The sequence below is a fragment of the Mobula birostris genome, chromosome 1 (assembly GCF_030028105.1).
Source record: "Mobula birostris isolate sMobBir1 chromosome 1, sMobBir1.hap1, whole genome shotgun sequence".
NCBI lineage: Eukaryota > Metazoa > Chordata > Chondrichthyes > Myliobatiformes > Myliobatidae > Mobula > Mobula birostris.
In genome coordinates this window covers 180,992,282-181,013,081 of record NC_092370.1, presented here as the reverse complement: position 1 = coordinate 181,013,081, position 20,800 = coordinate 180,992,282, and the positions used below count along the sequence as shown (strand labels likewise).

Sequence of the window (20,800 nt, the reverse complement as noted above, 5' to 3'; positions counted from 1 at the left end):
CCATCATGCCAGATTAAAATCAGTCTTCCAAAGTTTTGCGAGCACATCTACTACAAAACCAGAGAAGAGAATATATTAGACCTGGTCTATACTAATGTTAGTGGAGCCCACAAGGCTATCTGCCCTCCACCTTACCATTTTGCTAGCCCTTGAATACAGGCCAGTGGTTAAATGAGTCAAACCAGCTTATAGGGGGATCAGGACCTGGCCAGATGGTGCTACCTCAGCACTGCAGAATGGTTTTGAAAACACAGACTGCAACATATTCAGGGAGGTGGCTACCTATGATCATCAAGTCAACATTGATGAATATGTGGGATCGGTGACTGGCTACATAGGAAAGTGCATTGAGGACATTACCGTAATTAAACACTACACTGCCAAGGCAAATCAGAAACCATGGCTAACTACAGAGGTTCTTGCACTGCTGAGGGATCAGGATGCCGCCTTCAGATCTGAGGACAAGATGATTCTATGTTCAGTATGAGCACCGCTCTCCCAAGCCATCAGGAAGGCAAAGTGAAAGTACCCATAGAAAATTCACAGACACCTCTATGACACCAGGGACACTTGGCACATGTGGCAAGGTTTACAAACCATAACATATTACAAGTCCACCCTGGGCGTAACAACAGCGATGCTTCCCTTCCTGAGCTGCTGGATGCCTTCTATGCATGACTTGACACAATGAATGATGTGACATCGAGGGAAACTGCTTCTCCCCCAAGGAACAGGCTCGCTGTCTGGCCATAGCCAAGACGGGGATCCTAACGGGATAAATCCAGGCAAGCTGCAGGGCCAGACAACATACCTGGTTAGGGACTGAGGGATTGTCCGGCCCAGCTAACAGAGGTCTTAATGGACATCTTGCAATAGTCCGCTGTCCCTGCAGACCTCAAGGCAGCAACCATCATTCTCGTGCCCAAGAGAGTGACAGTAACAGACCTAAATAATTACTGCCCAGTGGCACAGAGCTCAACATCATGAAGTGCTTTGAGCAGTTGATAATGGATCATATAAAATTCTACCTCTACTGATCATAGCCTTGGCCCTCCACTCTGTCTTTTCCCACCTAGAAATGATAGCTCATACACCAGAATGCTGTTTATCAACTTCAGCTCAGCGTTTAACAGGATCATCCTCAGGTGCTGGTGGGTAACATGTCCTTGTTAGGACTCAACGCCCCTATCTGTAACTGGACTTGGACTTCTTGAGAGAAAGACCCCAGTCAGTCTGAATTAGCAGCAATACCTCAAGCTCCATCAGGCTAAACACTGGAGATCCCTGGAGCTGTGTGCTCAGTCTGCCGCTATTTATGCAGCTGACTCCTGACTGAAATGCCAGATCTACCTCAAACAGCATCATCAAGTTTGATGATGATACATGGTTGACCTTATTGGCAACGATGAGGAGTTAGCATACAGAGAGGAGGTAGAGAGAATCGTCAAACAGGATGAGAACAACAAACTGAGATGACTGTGGACTTCAGGAAGGCGCAGGTTGACCACTCTTCATTGCACATCAATGGCTCTGCTGTGGAGAGAGTGAAAACACAAAGTTCCCTGGTGTGTACATAATGGACGATCTAACCTGGACCCACAACGCCTCTTCAGTAACGAGGAAGGCACAGCAGTGTTTACACTTTTTGAGGAGACTGAGGCGACTGAGGCATACAAGGCTCCCTGACCCCATTCTAACAACTTTCTACAGGATGACCATCAAGAACATCCTGTCTGGTTGCATCATTGTGTGGTGTGGAAGCTGCAAGACCCTACTGAGTATAGTAAAACCTGCCAAAATGATCACTACGGTCTTCCTCCCCCACTATTTGTGACACTTACTGGGAGTGTTGTACGCGAAGTGCCTAAAGCATTGTTGAGGATCGATACTACATGTCCCACAAACTCTATGACTCACTATCGCCAGAAAAGAGGTATAGGAGCATCAGAACAAGCACTGCCAGACTGGGTAACAGCTTCTTCCTCTAGACTGTGAGACTAATGAATACACTCATCACTAGAATAGAGAGCTGTTTACTGTTTCCCTGGCTGCGCACTTCACATGACAATAATTTTGGACTTGAACATGATGAAGTGTTACAACATCTATTCATTGCAACTAAAACCAGTATTTTCATCAACATCACTTAATAACAAATGGATTTTTAAATGTAAAGGTAAAAGTATCAACAATATTTTGAAATGAAAGGTTGCATTTAAAAGGCACACTGTCACTTTCTGGGTTCCTTTTGCATTGCCTAAATAAATAACATGGAAGGAACCTAACCCATGAAGAAGAGGAATCTAAACAGAAAGCTAAGTAATTCTGCATCATCAGTGACTAGCTGATCATGGAACCAGTTAAATGTTTCTATTTCAATTGGCTGAACAATTTTGTTTGTATTGCAAACATCCTTGAATAAGTATGAATTCAGAAGAACAGATGACAGCTTATTTTTTGCTGCACCTTCGCTTGAGCAATTACTCTAACAATGGGCTGAATAGATTGAAGGGCTCAGCCACTCGAAATGGAGTAATTCACATTTTTAACAAGGATGGGCTGCAATGTGTAATTGACTGACAGATCGAGGGTACTGAATCTATTGCTGGACATCATAGCTGGACTCTATATGGAATGCAAAGAGGGTGGAAAGATTGCCTCTAAGATTCCTTGCCAAGTCAGACCTGTTTTGGGATCTGGGACAGCTTCTTTAGAGTGGTCACCAAAGGATTTTTCTCTACCATGTCTTCTTCCTTTTTAAAATACATTTCTAAGTCTGTATGTGTTTTTGTTAACTTCATCAAAACAATTTAATCCCTTTCTGAAACAATTACTTTAATTTTAACAGGTTTTAAATGTCGCTGAATGTCAGAACTGTAGATATGCCTGCCGATTGACAGGACACAGGTCCCTAGCCACGTCAGAAAGTGGAGGGACGGAGACACAAATGGTTGTCAGGGCAGTAAAAACAGGCAAAAGCAAAGTAATAGATTCAATGGGATGAATACTTTGAAGTGTATGTATTTTAATGCTCGGAATATTATAGGTAAAGGTGATGAACGCAGAGCACAGATCAGCACATGGAACTACAACGTTGTGGCCATTACAGGGACTTGGTTGAGAGAAGAACTGGAACGAGTGCTTAATATCCCAAGGTTTCCATGTTTTAGAAAAGATAGAGAGGGACATAAAAGAGATGGGAGAGAGGTACTACTAATCAGGTACAATATCACAGCGGCACTCAGAGGGGACATAATGGAAGGATTGTCCACTGACTCGATATGGGTAGAACTCAAAAATAGGAAGGGTGAAATCATTCTGATCACATTGTACTACAGACTGCCCCCACACTCCCCAATATACACTAGGGCATTAAGTAACAGATACGCAGGCAGATTAAGAAAATGTGTAAAAACAATAGAGTTGCTATCATAGGGGACTTCAAGATGGCACTGATAAGGGGCAACTTGTTGCTCGCAACTCCAACAGGACCATGATATATTCCCGTTCAGCTGAAATGCACAGTCACAGCCATGGGTATTTATGTAAGCAACTTTGTTTTAACACATTTTAAAAAATCTATCGATACTCAAAATTGACAGATCCTGGACTGCAGACTCGGGTTGCAACTGCAGTTTCCCTTTAAGAAAAAGTAAGTGAGAAAAGTGTGCTGCAGGTAAGATTGAAACGCAGAGGCATTAGACCCCAAATCCCAAGTATTCATCTGGTGAATGCAGAATCTCTGGAAAATAACATTTAAGACCTCAGAGCAAGATTGCTGTACTGTAGGGACACTAGGGCCTGCTAGGTATTTTGCTTCATGGAGACATGGCTATCCTCCACCATTTTGAACGCAGTGCTGCAGCTCGATGGCTTCACCCTTCAATGTTAAGGCAGGACATCTCAGATCATAAGACCTTAAGACCTAGGGGCAGAATTAGGCTACTTGGCCCATCGAGTCTGCTCTGCCATTCCATCATGGCTGATTTATGATCCCCCTCAACACCATTCTTCTGCCTTCTCTGCATAGCCTTCGATGCCCTGAATAATCAAAAACCTATCAAACTCTGCCCTACATACACCCAAAGACTTGGCCACCTCAGCCTTCTGTGGCAAACAATTCCACAAATTCACCACCGCAATAGAAATTCCTCCTCATCTCTGCTCTATTGGGACATGCTTCTATTCTGAGGCTATGTCCTCTGGTCCTAGACTCCCACACTAAAGGAACCATCTTCTCCACATTCACCCTGTCAGGACTTTCCAATCTTCTATTGGTTTCAATGAGATGCCCCCACATTCTTCTCAGCTCCAGCAAGTATGGGCCCAGAGCCATCAAGCACTCCATATATGTTAACCTTTCATTCCTCGGATTATTCTCATGAAGCTTCTCTGGATTCTCAGCAATGCCATTCCATCATGGCTGATTTATGATCCCCGATGGGCTTGACTCGATGGGCCAAGTAGCCTAATTATCCTTCCTTAGATAAGGGGCCCAAAACTGCTCACAATACGCCAATTGTGGTCTGACCAATGCCTTATAAATCCTCAGGATTACGTCGTTACTTTTGTATTCTAGTCCTCTCGAAATGAATGCTAACATTGCACTTGTCTTTCACTGCCTCAACCTGCAAGTTAACTTTTAGGGAATCCTGCACCAGGGAATATGTACTTTCCCACATTATATTCCATCTGCCACTTCTTTGCCTATTTCCCCCAATCAGTTTAAGTCTTTCTGCAGACACCCTGCTTCTTCAACACTACCTGCCCTTCCACCTATCTTCATATCATCCACACACTTAGCTACAACGCTATCAATTCAGTCATCCAAATCATTGAACATACTGTATAATGTGAAAAGATGCTGTCCCAATACAGACCCCTGCCAAAATCCAGTAGTCACCAGCAGCTAATCAGAAAGGTCTTCCTTTATTCCCATTCTTTGCATCCTGCCAGTCAGCCAATCGTCTATCCATTCTAGTACACCTTCCCATAATACCATGGGCTATTAATATTATTTATTTTGTTAAGCAGCCTCACATGTGGCACTTTGTCAAAGGCCTTCTGAAAATCCATATGAACAACATCCACTGAACCTATTAGGAGTTAAAAGATGAAATATGAAGGTAAACTAGCTCATAACACAAAAGAGAGGTTGAAAAGTATTTTTCAGATATACAAGGAGTAAAAGAGAGGCGAGAGAAAGTATCAAACTGCTAGAAAATTACGCTGGAGAAGTAGTAATGCAGGACAAAGAAATGGCAGAGGAACCCAAGAAGTATTTTGTGTTAATCTTCGAGCTAGAAGTGTGAGTGTGTAAGGGGGTAGAAGAATGAGAGGGGAGCTTATAGAAACATACAAAATTTTGAAAGCGATAGATAAGATAGAGGCAGGAAAGTTGTTTCCATTGGTAGGCGAGACTAGAACTAGGGGACATTGCCTCAAGATTTAGGGGAGATGATTTAGGATGGAGATGAGGATAAACTGTTTTTCCCAGAGAGTGGTGAATCTGTGGAATTCTCTGCCCAGGGAAGCAGTTGAAGCTTCTTCACTAAATATATTTAAGATACAGTTAGATAGGTTTTTACATAGCAGGGGAATTAAGGGTTATGGGGAAAAGGCAGGTAGATGGAGCTGAGTTTACAGACAGATCAACCATGATCTTATTGAATGGTGGGGCAAGCTCAATGGGCCAGATGGCCTACTCCTGCTCCTATTTCTTATGTTCTTATGTCATTGCTATTACTAAGGACGAGGTCCTTAGGGAGCTGAAAAGCCTGAAGGTAGATAAGTCAGCTGGACCAGATGGAATTCACCTGAGGGTTCTGAGAGGTGGCTAAGGAGATTGTGGAGGCATTAATAATGATCTCTGAAGAATCACTAGATGCTAGAATGGTTCCTGAAAACTAGAAAAGGGGGAGGTACGCCGGGCTAGGTGATAGGAAAGTGAAGAGAGGAGAAGAGAAAGAGGTGAGGGCAGAGTGGGAAATTGAAGAAGAAGAATTTCACAACATATACTCTAAATCATAGATAATAATTCTGTTTCTGCAGAGTTAGTTCACATCGGTCCCAGACTGACTTGGTATAAATTTCTGTCATCCCTGCACCATGCCCAGTAAATGGAGGGAGGAAGAAGAAAGGAAATTATTGGCCAGTTAGCCTGACTTCAGTAGTTGGGAGGATGCTGGAATCTATTATTAAGGATGAGGTACATGATAAAATAGGCCAAAGTCACCACGGTTTCTCAAAGGGAAATCTTGCTTGACAAATCAATTGGAATTCTTTTGAGGAGATAAAAAAAACAGGATATACAAGAACACTTTTTGTGCCATCTCACACCCACACTTTGGATGAACCCAGTGATTAGTGCTCTGCTGAAGGCTGTATCTGTGGCATTCAAGACGGGTGATCCAGAACAACATAAGATGTCCAGGTACAGCCACAGAAGGCTACCTTAAGAGTGAAAAAACAATTGCAATTGACACTAGAGACAAAATCAGATGCACATCAACCCTGGCAGTGCTTGTAGGCCATTACTTCCTACAAAGCAAAACTTATCATCATGAATGGCAGGAAATACTTCACTCCCAAACGAGCTCAGTGCCTTTTAGGCATGCTTTGAAAGGGAGAATAGAACTACATCCATCTAAATTCCTGCACATCTGGTGACGTGTGATTTCTGTCTCGGACACCTACGTCAGAACTTCTTTCAAGATGGTGAACCCTCGCAAGCCATCAGACTCTGATATTATACCTGGTAGGGCTCTGAAAACCTGTGCCAACCAACTGGCAGGAGTGGAGTTCAAGGAAATCTTCAATTTCTCATTGCTGGAATCAGAGTTTCCCAACTGCTTCAAAAGGGCAACAATCATACCAGTGCCTAAGACGAGCCTCAATGACTGTTGGCCAGTCACACTTACATTTACTGTGATGAAGTGCTTTGAGGGATTGGCCATAACTGGAATCAACACCTGTCTAAGCAAGGACCTGGACCCTCTGTAGCTTGCCAACTGCCACAATAGGTCTACGGCAGTTGCAATCTCTCTGGCTCTCCACTCGACCTTAGATCACATAGGCAATAGTAATATTTAAGTCAGGTTGCAGCTTATTGATGACAGCTCAACGTTCAAAGCAATCATACCATTAGTTCTAATCAAAATGGTCCAAAACCTGGGCTTCTGTACCTCCCTTTGCAACTGGATCCTTGACTTCTTCACTGGGAGACCACAGTCTGTACAGATCGGAAATAACATCTCCTCACTGACAATCAATACTGCTGCATTCTAGTTTTTTATATAGAATTTCAGAATTGAGGTTGAACGTAAAATTTCAGGAACAGCTTCTTTCCCTTTGACATCAGATTTCTGAATGGATAATGAACCCGTGGACACTTCCTCAGTATTATTTTTCCCTTTTTGCATTACCTATTTAATTTACTTTTTATATATACTTATAATAAATTATAGTTTTGATTACTATGTATTGCAATATACTGCTGCCACAAAACAACAAATTTCATGGCATATTCTGGTGATATTAAACCTGATTCTGATTTTGAATTCCCTGATATAAATGGGGACCTTCTGAGTATAAGAGATTTAGATGGGGCAGAATTTGTTAGGTGCATTGCGGAGGGCTTCTTTAATCAATATGTAGGATAGTCCAATGAGAGGTGTGTGGTAATGAGCCTGGCCAGGTGACTTTCAGAGGGTGAGCAGTTAGGGAACAGTGACTACAATTCATTAAGTTTTAAGATAGCTATAGATAAGAATAAGTATGCATCTTGTAGGAGAGTATTAAACTGGAGCAGGCAAATTATGAGAGTATTAGGCAGGAACTAATTGGGAACATCTGTTTTTGGATAAGTCCACATCTGATATGTGGAGGGTGTTTAAAGACCAACTGCACAGAGTAGAGGACAGGTATGCTCAGTCAGAAGGAAGGACAAGGATAACAAGGTAAGAGAACTTTGGATGTTGACAGAGGTAATGAATTTAGTCAAAAAGGAATATAATGTACAGCTAATGAAGCTAGAAACAAACAGAGCTCTTGAGGATTGTAAATAAGTCAAAAAAAAAACTCAAGAAGAGAACTAGGAAAGCCAAGAGGGGCCATGAAAAGTCCTTGGCAAGTGAAATTAAAGAGAATCCCAAGGCATTCTATACATATGTACATCAAGTGAAAGAGGACAACTAAGGAGAGGGTAAGGGCACTCGAACAAAAGGGGAGAACATTAGCTTGGATGCGGATTTGGTCCTTAATGAGTACTTTACATCAGTATTTACCAAGGAGAAGGATGTGGAGGTCAGGGAGATCAGTCCTGAGTGTACTGATATGCTAGGGCATTTTGGGGTAAAGGCGGAAGTAGTGTTGGTTCTTTTAAAGACCATTAAGGTGGATGTCCCCAGGGCCTGATTGGGTATGCTCCTTGTTATTGAGAGGCAAGAGAAGAGGTTGCTGGGGCCTTGACCAATACATTTGTGTCCTCTCTAGCCATAGGTGAGGTCCTGGAAGACTGGTAATTACCTAATTTTGTTCCATCATTCAAGAAGGGAACCGAGGATAATCCTGGAACTATAGACCTATGAGTCTCAAATCAGTGGTAGGGAAGTAGCTGGAGAGAATTCCTGGGGATAGGATTTATGAGCAAGTCGAAAACCATGGCCTAATTAGGGAGAGCCAGAGTGGTTTTGTGTGGGGCAAGATGTATATTATTAACTTGAATGAGTTTTGTGATGAGGTGACTAGGGTGATTGATGAAGGTAGGAGATAAGCCTGAAGGCACACACTGAGCGATTCAGGAACAGCTTCTTCCCTTCTCCCATCCAATTCCTAAATGCACATTGAAGCTTTGGACACTACCTCACTTTTTTTGATATGCAGTATTTCTGTTTTTGCACATTAAAAAAATATATTCAATATACATAATTTATTTATTTATTATGTGTGTTTTATTTTATTTATTATTATTTTTATTTCTCTCCTAGATTATGTGTTGCATTAAACTGCTGCTGCTAAGTTAACAAATTTCACGTCACATGCCGGTGATACTAAACCTGATTCTGATTCTGATTAGAGCTGTAGACGTAGACAAGGTGTTTGACAAGGTTCCTTATGGGAGCTCATCCAGAAGATTAGGATGCATGGGATCCTTGGTGAATTAACCATTTGGATTTAGACCTGGCTTGCCCATAGTAGGCAGAGGGTCTTAAATGTATTTGATGATGTAGCCTCAACTGCTTCCCTGGGCAGATAATTCCACAGTAAGTGATTCACTACTCACTGTGAAGAGTAATATTTAAAGTTCAAAGTAAACTTATTATTGAAGTACATACATGTCCTCGTATACAATCTGACAGAGGGTAATGTCTCAGTGGATGAGACCTCTGGCATGATCTCTTTGAATGCAGCTATGGCATTCTTTCTGATTAGCAATGTGACACATTCTCTTTTACCACCTTCTCTATCATGTCTAAAACATAAACATCCTGGAACGCTGAGCTGCCAGTTCTGTCTCTCTGATAACCATGCCTGTAATAGTCACAACATCATAGTTCCAGACATTGATGCAGGCTGGAATACTCCTGTTGTGTATGTGGCCTGGCTACACAACAATGCGATTAATAAAAACGCTGGAGACGGGAGCTAAGGTTCATGGTTCTTTACTGGCAGAAACCGAACTCGGCACATATGTACAGATCAATACGCACCTAATAGCAAATGCTCAATACGCGCCTAATAGCGCATTCAACGACATGTTACTAAAACATAAAGTAGTCCCTTATATACTGTAGGTTATACGGTATACTCCTCACCTTTTATTTTAATAGTGTATCAACTTCTTTTAACTGGGGCACTATGCTAAACAAATATGTTTACCCTCAATATACAAACACCTACCATTTGTTTACTTAGTAACTTAATAATATCAAATTATAACAAAGTAACATAATAATATCAAATTATAACAAGCCTTTTTTTTTAACTTTTGGCCTAAGACCCACTTATAACTCAAGTCTCTGGGGGGGGGTGTCTTCTCTGCCTCTCCGGGTAACGTCTGTCAATAAACCTATTTGTTTTAATACAGATTTCCATATAAAAGTCATGAAAAGTTGACCTCTGAGCATAGGGAGTTAAGAAGATGTGTACCTCCAACTTTAAGAGTTCTAGGCAGCAGATCGCCTCCGTATAATGAAGCCTCCTCTGTGCAGCTGTCCTAGATATATACGCATCTTTGTGCTATCACTTGTCTTCCTTACCCATATCTCATTTGTTCCATCTGAGCTAATTATACAGCTAATCTTCGTATTCTCCTTAGATTCCAAATAGATAGCTTGACCTTTATGATACCATCTCTTATTGTAATATAATTTTCCATCTTCTATTCGTGCTTCATATCCTTGTGCTGGTGATTCAGCAGGAGTGCTGGGAAGATGCTCAAGAGAAGACGGAGATGCTGGTCTTTTTGGAGATTTAAGCTTATTGAGAGTTCGCAAAACTTCAATTATCTGTTCATCTGTTAACAAGTAATTTAACTGTGCAGGTTTTCGTCTTTTGTCTGTAATTGGAACAGGGTCATTAGGTCTCCTCCTTAGTTTTCTAGTTATTATTGGCATTACCTCCATAGACTCTCCTGTGAGTTCCATTGTTAGCCTCTCATTCTCAATCATCTTTTTCTTTTCTTCTAACTCAATCCTTTTATCTTCAAATTCCTTCACTGCTGCTTTCATCTCTTTAATATAATTCCTTTCCATTTGTTCTGTCTCCAGTTGCAGAAAAAGCTCTACATTTCATATTCTTTCCCTGTATTGTTGATCTAGTTTCTTCACCCTTTTCTGATACTCCTGCAAAGTGCCTTCGTGTAACTGTTGTAGCTGTCTTTTGAGAGATGTCAATTTCTCCTGGTACATCTGCTCTTTTACTTAGAGGTAGTTTTCATCATCCTGCTTATTGGCAATATCTGTCTCCCTTGCATCCTTTGTATCTTCATCCAAGTCACGGCCATGGATACAGGTTTCCCCTGCCATCCGAAGGTACAGCGTTCCTATGAAACGGTTCGTAAGCCGAAATGTCGTAAAGCAAAGAAGCAATTACCATTTATTTATATGGGAAAATCTTGTGAGCGTTCGCAGACCCAAAAATAACCTACCAAATCATGCCAAATAACACATCAAACCTAAAATAACAGTAACATATAGTAAAAGCAGGAATAATATGATAAATACAGAGCCTATATAAAGTAGAAATACTTTTCCACAATCATTACTGAACTGTTCTCCGGAGCGAAAATCTCACGCAAGTGCCGTCGGCAGAAAATCTCACGCAAGCGCTGTTGGCAAAAACATACACTAGCGCTCTCCAGTAATCTTTAAACTATACAGCTGCCAAATCATACTAAATAACACGTAAAAATACACAGCTGATATAAAGTAGAAATAATGTATGTACAGTGAAGTATCACTTACGGGAATCGGGACAGCGCCAAGCACACTGATGATGGTGTGTTAGACTGAGTCGTCGGAGTTTGGGTGGTGCAGTGGCCCCCCACCCTCCAGGCCGCTGAGCAATACATTGCCGTGAAGAACACAGGGGTCCAGCGGTAGCCGGGAGGTACACAGCATATCTTTAAGGAAAAAGCCGAAACAAACATGCTAATTAATTAGGTGCCGCCCATAATTGTCGGCCCAGATCAGTGCCGATTTCCGATTGCATTCTCCGCGAATTGGTATCTGTCCGTGGCCTGGGGGTTGGGGTGATGGGACACTGGGGTGTTATCTCATCACCTGCTTCCATTAGAGCAGGCAGCTCATCTTGACTGCCTGCCTCGATGTCGAAGGTCGAGGTTCGTCGTCTGCTGTGGCTGATGTGGAAGGCTTGCTTGACTGCTGAGCCTCGCGTATTTTTCTATCACACAGTTCTTTAATAAGGACTCAAACCATCCTGCAAATCTCCCCTAAACCAACGTACCCTTTCAAAATTAAAGTCGTACTTTATCATTACTCATTCGGTTTCGATTGTTATCCTTTTTTCTTTCAATTGCATCAGCTCTTCATCTGTCAGTTCTTGGTGATGGGATGCCAAAACCTCTTCAACATCATCTTCGTCAGCTTCCACAAGCCAAACTCATGTTGTCCTTACTTCGTTCACCACGATCAAAACGCTTAATTATGTTTAGTTTTATCGTAAGTGTGACACCCTTACAAGCTCTTTCAGGCTTTTCCGATACCATAGAACTCATCTTGCAAATGGCTGCTCACAGGCCCGTGTTTAAGCAATGCTAGCAAGAATCCGGGGGAGAGCGGCTGCTCGGGGCGTGCTGCCTTTTATCACGCGCTGATTTTTTTTTGCGCACTGATTTTTGATCGCGCGCTGAATTTTTTTTCGTAACAGTGAAAACACCTTCTGAAAGCGAAAATAGGGTACTAATGTAGGTCTTTCGTAACAGTGAGGTTTCGTAAAGTGAACGTTCGAAAAGCGGGGGACACCTGTATTGCGTTTATCCTCATCGTTGACGGTGTCTAGCTCCTCCTCGATGTTGTAATAGTCGGCAATGGGTGAGAGAAGAGCTGTGTGCATCTTGCCCGCCGAGCAGCCCTCCTTTGTTGACACATCTAGTGCCTTGACTGTGTGCCAATCCAACTGGATTATCCTGAGCCATTCACATCCCATTTTTCAGTACATTGAGGTTAAGCTGCTGTGTTTTGTCTCTGTAGGTCACTGTCTCTTTAATTTTGCCTTTGGGACGCACTTTCTGTCCTGTGTAAGTCTTTAGAAGAAGTTTAGTTCGTTTCAGAGGTATGTGTAAAAACAGTCATTTGTAGTCATGTACAGAGATCACCGTTAAAGCTGAGCCTGTGTCCAACTCCATTTTCAGTCTCACGCCTGCCACTTGTGGAGTGATCCTTATTACTCTTTGATCATCTGTCTCTTTTACGCTGTGAAGTTGCGGACAAGACAATTCACTTTCGTCTGAGTCGTTTTCATCAGAACTGCTTTCTTCCATTTTGTGCACATTGTTGTGTTTTTCTTTCTGGGGTTTATTGTTTCTCTGTATTTTGTCCTTTTTCTGCTGTTTACTAGCTTTGCATACTCTGCCAATGTGGCCCTGTTTGCCAGTTTCTGCATTCTTTGTCTTTAAACCAACAGTCCTCAGGGTCATGTGACATGTCCCCACAACGGTAACGTTTCTTTCCTTCATTTCTATTCAGTGATATTTTATTTGTAGCATATTCCAGAGATTTTTGTTGTATCTCTGAAGCACCCCGTGCTGCTATTTCCCATGATATTGCAATGATCAGCACTTTCTCGAATGTAAGGTCTCTTTCACACAGAAGCTCTGTGTGGTTTCACAGTGCATGCCACACACTAACCTGTCCCTCAATGCGTCCGACAGACCAGCTCCAAATTGACAATGTTCTGATAATTTGCGCAATTCAGCACAAATTTCAGAAATGCTTTCATTTTTGCTCTGATTCCGATAGTGAAATTTAAATCTTTCAGCAATGATCAGTGGTTTGGTGTTTAAATGCTGTTGGAGAGTGTCTACTATTTGCTTGAACTTATTGTTTTCAGGAGTTAACAAGCTCTGTAGCACGCTGTATGTTTTTGCTCCCATAACAATGTGTAAGACGCTGGCTTTCTTTTCATCATTAACATCATTAGCATCACAATATAACTCCACTCTTTCAATGTAAGTTGCCCAGTCTTCAATGCCACTATCAAATGCTGTAATGGTTCTAATCATCGCCACCTTTGTTACGTTAATTTAGCCCCGTTTTCCCCTTGTTTTCTTTTTGACTCACATGTCCTTTTTGCTAGCGCCACAAGCACACTCAGTCTAGATGCATGTGTCGTTCCTTTTTATCTCCCTTCTGGGCAGGCAGACCCTCAGCCCCTGGGGGTCAGCACTGGCTGTGGTCTCTCCTGGATGTGCTGCGGCTGTGTCTCTTGGTCTCCTGACTTTCCCAACTCCGGCTGTGCTCCTGCTTCCTTTCGGACTCGCGGCCTTGCTCTGCCTCCTTCTCCCGCTCCTTGGCTTGTTCCTTGCGCTCTTCCTCCGAGTGCCATTATCAACTAAAACCCAGCGTTCCGATAAGCTGTAGGTTCATTAATCTCGTCGCCAATTTATTGTGTATGTAGCCTGGCTCCACACCAATGCAATTAATAAAAGTGCTGGAGACGGGAGCTAAGGTTCATGGTTCTTTACTTTCAAAAACTGGAATCGGCACACACGTACAGATCAATACACGCCTAATAGCGCATGCTCAATATGCACTTAATAGCACATTCAATGACGTGTTACTAAAACATAAATTAGTCCCTTATTATACTGTAGGCTAAACGGTACAACTCCTTACATTAAAATAAACACACTTCATAATAAGGGGACGAAAACTGTACATTGTATTCCAGCTGTGGTCCTACCAACATCCTGTGCAAATGAAACAAAACATCAATAATACACCGTGTGCAGGAAATTATTAGGTCCATTTTAACAAAAGATCGTAACAGGGTACCTGGAACATGGCCATATGATCAGATAAAGTCAACACAGTTTTATGTCAGGAAATGCAGTAAAGCATTAGATTCTGATAACTCAATAGATATTTTAAGGATTCTACTTTGTGGTAAATAAGCAGGTAGCAGTGAAAATAGCTACCTATCTATATAGATTTTCAAAAGGTATATGGCAAAATTTTAAATAAATGTTGACTAAGGTTCTGAGGTTGAGTTCATATTTTTGCATGGGTAGAGAAATGATTGAAAGACTAAAACAAAACATTACAAGGATTATTTTCAGGCTGGTAGACTAACAAAATGTCACTGGGTTTAGTTCTGGGACCTCAGGTACACACAACTGAAATTCATATCACATTCAGGTTTTCTGCTGATCCAAAGTCAGGTGGTAAAGTGAGCTGTATGTAGGATGCAAACAATTTGTAAATATGTCAAACAAGTAGATGAGAGATGTGAGTATAATGTGAGAAAATGTGAAGCTGGGCATTTGATAGAAAGAATAAATTATTAGTATATTTTTAAATTGCAAGAAATGCTAAATGTTGATGTAAATGGAGAAATTGCAGCAACCACTCATAACACTGACTCTGAGAAGGGATCTAAGGCAGGTTTACATTTGTGATCCTACTGGAAGCAGCACATCAATGTTTCCATTTCTACATTCTATTGCTGAAGGACAATGCTTGGATTTTTAGTACAGTGAGCTGCAGGACTGATTTGAGAATATAAACATAGTGGCTCTAATTTTATATCAATCATAGAAACTACTCAACCGTGAAGCAAACCTTGAAGTGCATTTATGACCAGTTACAGAAAATAATTGGCATAAAATAAACCCAAGAGAAATTCCATACATGAGTCTGAAACTAATTGGGGAAGTACACAGATTCTTAATTGCCCTTTCAATTAATACAGAAAATTAGCCTGCATAGAAAGGCAACAATTAAAGATTTTTGATAGCTTGGGTTTATAGTTGTAATGTAAATCATACTTCATAAATTTGAAACTAAGTCACATTTACATCTTTCTATACCATTCTCATGCCAGTCTGAACATCAGAAACATGTCTCTTTGATTTTATGGTATGTTCAGATGATAGGGTGGTGTAAACATTCGGTAAGATTAATTCTATTCAGCTCGTTTTTTACTAAGTACCACCCCTGAATGCAGAAAACTCTGCAAACTGAAGGTTCATCCTAGATATATAAGGTTTCCATTCTTGACAACCATCCATAAGCTTCATTTCTTTGACTTTCTGTAGCTACCAAAATCATTTTGCTCCAAATACACTTGCTACAATTCTTCCGTTCCATTTAATAATCATCCAAGTGCTACCATAATTAATCTATGAATACCATGAAACATTTTCTTATTATTGTAATTATTATCAGCCTGAAAACTGCTTTAAACATCTATGGGAGAATTTGTGTGAAGTCAGGACATTTGTAACTAAGGAAGTCCCTGTGGGCAGCTCAGAACCTCCTCTTTGAAGAGAATTAAGCTCAAAAACAAGGGAATTTGCAATTCTTACCTGTTCTAGCCTACATACAACTCCATGTCCACCTGTTCTAACCTGCTTCCTCAGTACAGGGACAATAATGTGCAGAAAATAAATGCTTGTATTGCTGGTCAGAAAAATAAAACAAAAACACACAACATACATCTTCAACAACTCAAATATTTTTATGAACAATTTTTTTCACTGCAAGACTTTTTAATGCATTTTCTGATTCAGATTAACTAGGATGGGTGACATTTCAACCAAGAAACTTCAATCCTAGTTGCACCCTGGTAACTATCCGGTGTGTACAATTAATTATGTGTGCTAACAAAATATTGTAAAGATATTTTTATCGTCTGGATGTATGTAGCATCGGGACATAGACCTCTATTCCAAAGACCATCTTCAGTCCCAAAATATGGTCAAAATCAATAATCTTTTAGAAGTGAATTAGGATCAAATTATTAGCAACATTTTTTAAAGGTTCAATCATCTTCTGGGGTGAGTGAGGTTTTGCATAAATGCAAATAAGGCACTCTTCATTTCTATGGAAGATTTTTCATTTTGTCTAACCAAATTATTGAAAGTTAACAAACTGAATTACAGAACATGGGGAGGTATTATTTCAAAAATACAGTAGGGATGCATAATTGGCATTTTTTATCCGGTCCACTGCAACTTTAATTATCTAGAAGAGTTAGGCCACTTGTAAAATTCAAAAGTATGAATTAATAAAGGTAGATAAGCTTTAACTATTCTATACCTATTTGATGACTGCAAAATTGCAAATAAGTAATGTTATCTGATCACATAAGTGGCTTTGGAAGAAATTACATTCCACTTTCAGTGTCATGTAAATGTGTTTAGGTCCCCAGTTGTGTTGCTGCATTCAGTTTCCAGGCAACTTTCTGGCAGTGATGACAGTGGCATTAATCACCAAGCTGTGTATTGCAGAAGGATTAGAATTGATTACATTTGTTTGAGATTTATTGATTTTGAAAAGTATTGTTAATTGGGTAATAATGATTGAGTCTTCAAAGTGCAAGTGCATTCTAATTAGCTTAAAGGTCAATTATTAACTAACTTTATGTTTTAGTGCAATGGAAAATGCCTGATTCAACTATGCTTTTAATAATTATAGAATATCAAAAAGTACTCAGCTTCAAAAGGTGAATTTACATCAATTCTCACATTGCAGCGAAGTAGTTTGCAGCTTGCAGCTTGCAGCAATGCTCCTAGTGATCAGTAAAGAAGAATCTCGCCAAAATGATTGCAATGTAATATAATAGTGAAAGTCGCAATCGTCAGCATCTGGGGATTTCACATTCAAACTAACTATAGTGCAAACTTAACATTATCAACATACTGATCAAGGTTGCAGGTGGGGACTCATACAGTACATCATAAAACTAATTCACGATTTGGAATAATGCAAAATCAGCAGTCTTGTTTTTATTGCTGGTGTACTTCAACGGTCAAGTAACCTCAATCATCGGCCAATAACTTTTCAAGTATATGGTACAAATAAGCAATAGCATAAATTTGGTTGCTAAATGCAATCAGCACAACTGAGTGCAAATAATGCAAAATATAACATTTTCTTCCTTTTACGTGATGTGCCTTCACAAGAAGGCTCCTGGGGTGACATCAGTCACTGGCTTGGTATTGTAGCTGTAATGTGAAATCATGCAATTGTGATGAAGAAACAGTGTGTGCTCCAGCCAGGACAGTAGGCCTTACAAAACGGGATGACGACCCACACAGATGTTGATTAAGGGGACAGTCCCTACTCTGCCATTGTGGAGGTGATTGTCAGTAGTGATTCTTTTTCTCTGCAATTTACAACTAACACCCCCTCAGTTTCCTGTTGTGTAAGTGGGGTGTGGGAGGTGTTTTCCAACTACTCCATACCTTGCCAAATCTCCTCTGAGTGCAAAGAAAACTTAGAAGGATGTTTCTGGGACTTGAGGACCTGAGTTGTAGGGGTTAAATAGGTTAGGACTTTATTCCCTGGAGCATGGGAAAGCGAGGGGAGATCTCTTAGAGGTATAACAAAATTATAAGGGGTATAGATAGGGTGAATGGATGCAGATTTTTCCCCTCATGTTGGTGAGACGAGAACTAGAGGCCATAGGTGAATGGTGAAATATTTAAGGGGAATCTAAAGGGCAACTTACTTCACTCAGAGGTGGTATCACTGTGGAATGAGCTGCCAGCAGAACTTGGAGATGCGGGTTCAATTGCAATATTTACAAATAACAACATACATTGCAAAATAACGTATTTCATGACCTGTGCCAGTGATATTAACCTGATTCTGAATAGATTGGATAGTTACATGGTTGAGGGTGGTCTGCAAGGCTATGGTCTGGGTGCAGATAGACAGGACTAGGCAGAAGCCCAGGCCAGCATGGACAAGATGGGCAGAAAGACCTGTTTCTGTGCTCTGTGAAGTCTGCAGTGAGGCACGGAGTCCACTCCCTCATCTGTCCTGATATCTGCAATATTACAGTTACACAACTTGCAATTGTGTTTTTGTTTCGAATAGCTGAATTAAGAATCAGCTGAATCCACAGCACATTAAGCCAGTGAATTTACACACATAAATGCCATGTAATTATGACTGGTAACTATGCTCAACTGTTCAGAAGGACCACGAGGCATTCATAAGGACAACCTTTTGCATGTATTATGCATTACAAAATCTCATCCCCAATGCAATGGAAGAAAATGGAAAGGCTCTATGGGGAGCATCAATTTAGCACAAGTTTCTGTGCATCAATATCTAATCTCCACTTCTTGACCTGTAATATGACATTTACAGCTTATTTCAATGGTTTGAAACCGTCAGTGTAAATTAATCTCTCCATATATGTAGCAGATTCAGATTAATGGTGATCTATGTAAAAATGCACTCATGGAGTTTAGCCTAGAACATGCTTCTAAATGCCTTAGTAATTTCTTCACTCATTTTGGGACAAACAGTACCACCAATCTTCTAAATTTTGCTTGCACCTTTGTGGCCAACAGCTTGTTATGTAGTCATTTTGCATCTGCCAACCAAATCTGAAGTGCAGTAAAATATTATGTGGAAAATCTCTGGGAGCACACGCTGGAGCATGGAATAAGTCAGCAAGTGAAATACTAACGTGAGATGTGAAATCTGCAGCCAACATAGTCATGAAAGTTAATAGAACAATATTTACTGTATGTTCTACTGTTGCTGAGAGAGTAGAACTATAATTGCTGCTGAAGGGAAGGCATGAAAACTGAAAGCAGTTTCAAAGATATGTCCTTGCTGACTATTTAATAAGGAGCCACATGAATTTTGAATGAATTCAAAGGACACACACATCTTTTTTGTAGCATGCATTATCTCTCATCTACCCATATTATGAAATTCAAAAATTAAATGTTGCTCTTTTGGGTTTCAGTGAATGAAGGCAGAACTAATTCGCATTCTGTTCAAGGGTTCCTGAACTGTAGAACTTATTTGATCCTGAAATACACAGCTCCAACAACCCGGGTCTGTTCCTGTTCTCCGGTTGTCTGTGTGGAGTCTGCATATTCTTGCAGTAAGAGCATGCATTTTCCTGAGCGCTCCATTTTCTACAAATACCTCCACCAAGGCCTGGATGATAGGTGAGGTGGCAAGAATAAATTATCCCTTGTATAAATGGGTAGTAAAAGGATTAGGGAGTGGTTAAGGGGCACGTAAGTGAGAATGGAATTATAAGGAAAGAAGTGAGGATTAATGTGACTACTGTGAAAACCAGCATAGACTTAACATGCAGATAGTCTCCTTCCATTACATAAGGAAATTGTGAATGAAAGGATATTAAGATACTGAAACCAGGAACCCATCTTAACTGGATATAAACAAAATTGAACCACAATGAGGAATGGTTTCTCAATTTATCCTGTTATATGCACTGAATAATTTTCCTTTTTAAGAACAGATCTAATACTTGTGCTTAAATGAAGGTGTAAGAATGAACAAACTATTTCCCTGTTTCATTTCCAGTATCAAAAATACCAAGGCTAAATGTTATACCCTGAGGAACTTGTCTCACACTAAAACCTGAGCAAATGTGATTCTGATAATTTTCGATGGTCTGCTGGCATAGATCAATATTAGAACTTAACTTCCAGTTTAGCAGATGAGATGTGACTTGGAGTCACAGTTTAAATGAAAGAAACCTTTAAAATTGCCCCAAGGCATCACATTAGTTGTAGAACATTAGGCTTTAGTGCTCAGGATTTAAGCGAGGTTCTCAGCTTTAAATGTATTTTAAACTCATTCGGTTTCAGACAGGAAAAATAATAGACCCTGAATTTAACTGCACATTAACATAGTGTGAAAGCATTAGATATTATATTGGGGAGGGGGAAGAAATAAAGACATCCAGTCTCACAAATTAGTCATTAAGAACCCGCCATTATGAAAATTCTAGTGTCTTCATGGTCTTTCTGATAGAAAACTATAAAGAACAGAACAACCACACAAATAAGGTGGGAAATCAGGAATCAATCTGAAAAAACAAGTGCTAATTTCAAATGAGCATCTAAAGCACAAATTCTTAACATGCTTATGTGATTTCAAATGCAGTTCACAAAATATTATCTTTTATATCTAAACAACTTTTCATGGACCTAGAACACTGCAAATCTACAGTCTGAAACCTTTAAGAATTGTATTAAAATTGTAAGATCACAGTAAAATTATAAGATCACAGCAAACTTATGATAATTTTCATGCATTACAGATTTCAATCTCTGGAC

General features: G+C 40.4%; 1 protein-coding gene across 5 annotated transcripts in view; it reads right to left on the bottom strand.

Moving 5' to 3' along the window:
- The window catches only part of dph6 (diphthamine biosynthesis 6), a 280,799-nt gene that overhangs the window by 70,334 nt on the left and 189,665 nt on the right, over positions 1 to 20,800 (bottom strand). The gene's annotated exons all lie outside the window — the stretch shown is intronic.